The following is a 3,137-nucleotide window of genomic DNA, read 5'->3' as shown; positions in this document are numbered from 1 at the left end:
CACACACACACACACACACACACACACACACACACACACTTTGGTCCAGAAGGGCCACAGCGATGCAGACCTTTCTGGGGCTGCCGGGCTGAGCGGCACCCATGGAGATGGGCTGACGGAGGGGTCACCTGCACCCCCTCCACACCCAGCCTGGTGAAAACCTGGGTTTCAGGCTGAAGTCACACAGCGGGCAATGGGGTCCATCCAGCAAGATTCAACCTCCAAGTAAGGTTGCATGGGATGTGAAGGAAATTCTGGATTGCAAAACATATGCATTTCTTTTCTTTTCTTTCCTGTTTGTTGAGACACAGTCTCACTATGGTCTTGAACTCACTGTGATCTTCCTGCCTCAGCCTCCCAAGTGCTGGGATTACAGGCATGAGGCACCACTCCCAGCACATGTGAATTTTCTAACTAAAAGTAAGGAAGCAATCAGGGTCTAAATGTAACATCCAGACCAATCCAGGCTTCCTCCCTGCTTCTGATTGTTAGCCAGTCTCGGGCCCTTGTGGGAATCAGTCAGTTTCCGGAAGGGGCAAGGGTGCTACAGGAGGCAGAGGATGTTGGGGGACCCCCCTCCCCCAGTCACCAACAAGGGACACGAGGGACATCTACACATCCCGCCACAGACACTACAGTTTATAACGGATGATTCAAACTAAATTAACCTTCTTTTAAAAAGGACAATTTGGGCCAGGGATTTGGCTCAGTGGTTCCGCCACCTGCCTCACAAGCGCAAGGTCCTGAGTTCGATCCCCAGTACCAAAAAATAAATAAAAACTAAAAATAAAAAGGACAACTTGCTGACTAATGGTGCACACTTGTAATCCCGGCCAAATCAGGAAGATGAGGCAGGAGGATCACAAGTTCAAGGCCAGCCTGGGTGACTTAGTGAGTCCCTGTGTCAAATTTTTTTAAAAAACAAACAAACAAATAAATAAATAAAAAGGACTGGGGATGAAGTTCGGCGTGAGGTCTCAGATTCTCACACGGGTACAGCAAAAGAGGGAGGGAGGAGGGAAGGAAGGACAAAGGGACACTTTGCCTAAGTCTGCGATGAAACAACAGAAAAAGGGCAGCTTCCCCCAACCGGAAGACAGTTTCATCAGGTGAATCGTAAAGGAAAAACAAATTCATAAGTTCTGTCTCTTGAGTGCTACCAGGGACATTTCCAAAAATGAAGTCTCTCTTCATCAGGATAGAGGTGAAATTATCAAGGCAGTAGCTCCTTGGCAAGGAAAATAGAAAGAGAGAGCATTTGGAAATAAAGTTTCAAAGTGATTCCATTGTTACATGATTTTGTCTAAAAAAAAAAAAAAAAAAAAAAAAAAGTGTGCTCCCAAGATTCTTTCTTATCTGCTCTTCAAATAACAAACCAAAAAAGAACATTTTAATTTGCCTAAAAATCTTCTACATGAAGTGTTTGGGTTTTAAATCCATTCACTGAAAGTATTAGAATGCAATATTTTCCAATTTCTTTGCAAGAACTGAGTGACGTGTGGGAAGATGGAAGTTTGTAAGCCAATTCTGAACAAAATCTTTGTGTAATTGTTGGATGAAACTGAAAACTGAAAATCAGCATCACGATTTGATGAGCTGAGCCCACAGTGCGTTCTGGCTGTCTGAATCTAGGTGTCTCCGCGACGCCCTTCTCAGCTGTGACAGCCATTAACCCGAGGAATACACCAGATTTAAAATGAAATGAGCAGGGCCGGGGATTTAGCTCAGTGGTTCTGACGCCTGCCTGGCAAGCACAAGGTCCCGAGTTCGATCCCAGGTACCAAGAAAATAAAAATTAAATTAAATGAGCAGATCACTGTCCTGCAGAGTGTCAACCCAGGATTTTCAAAAATAAACAAACACAGAGCCGGGTGTGGTGGCGCACGCCTGTAATCCCAGCACTCGGGAGGGTGAGGCAGGAGGATCACTGTGAGTTTGAGACCAGCCTGGGCTACATAGTGAGTTCCAGGTCAGTCTCAAACTACATAGTGAGACCCTGTCTCAAAAAAACAAAACTAACTAACTAAATAAATAAATAAAAAACAAGCACATTCAATCTCCGAGTGAGAGCAAAAATGGGTGTTTACCAAATGGAACACCATAAAAATGACTTCTAAGTGTTGCTCATCTCGTGGCCCTGCTATCCCTTCATTTCTAGTTGTAGTTTTATAATAACATCGTCGGTGTTGTTTATGCATCCGTGTAGAATGTGCATAACAGGGTTCGTGAGGTAGGTATCTTTTTATAACGTGAGTACTGATATATATTCACATATGTGGCCCGTGCATGCGCTTTCTAAGATTCTTTGCGTATCATTTATGAACAAATAGGTGTCACAGTGGCTGCCACACGTTTTATTGACAGGGACATGGGTAATAAAGTTTGAGTGTGAGGAAGCCGGCCCCTCCAGGTCTGGCTCTGGCCAAGACAAGGGACCCACCCTGTCCTGGGCGTGGACATTTATAACAAAGATATTCTTGGACTGGGCCTCACCTGCCTGCGCGGGCCGGGGCATGTGTGTTTTATAGGTGAGAAGTCAGAGGTCCAGCCGCCGGCGGTATACTCCCAGGACTCCGGGAGGCTGAGGCAGGAGAACTTCAAGTTCCAGCCCAGCCTGGAGAAGATGCCCTGGCCTGCATGAAGGAAGCTTTCTTTCCTCTCGCTGCTCAGAGGCCAGGAGAAGGGGGTGTCTTTCTACAGTCTGAGAAGCACAGGGTCCAGGGAGAGTTCACTGAGGCTCAAGGGACACACAGCTGCCTACCTAGCCCCGGGCCAGCAGGAAGCCAGGGACGCCAGGTCACCTTCTAATGCCAGCATCCACGGGGCACCCGGGGCAGTCACACAGCTCTTCCCAACACCCTCCCAAGGCCCGGGCTCACGCGAGGCTGCCAGGCTGGACTCAGGGCCCCCTCATCGTGGCTGGATTGGCCCCCAACACCAGAACCCCCGGGGCGGGGCTGGATGTGTGGAAAGGGAGGGGTGGGTGGGCTTCCACCCAGGCACCCAGCGCTGGAGTTGGGGGCAGGCAGCAGCGAACAGGGCACAAGCTCGGCTCCAAGCCCTGTCCCCTCCATCTGGGCCCCTTCCCAGGCTGGAGAGTCTGGTATGAAAGGGAAGAAGGAAGACCCGGCTCGGGC

The sequence above is a fragment of the Fukomys damarensis genome, unplaced genomic scaffold (genome assembly GCF_012274545.1).
Source record: "Fukomys damarensis isolate Sample0158 unplaced genomic scaffold, DMR_v1.0_HiC HiC_scaffold_13, whole genome shotgun sequence".
NCBI classification, from domain to species: Eukaryota; Metazoa; Chordata; class Mammalia; order Rodentia; family Bathyergidae; genus Fukomys; species Fukomys damarensis.
This window is presented reverse-complemented; position numbering follows the sequence as displayed.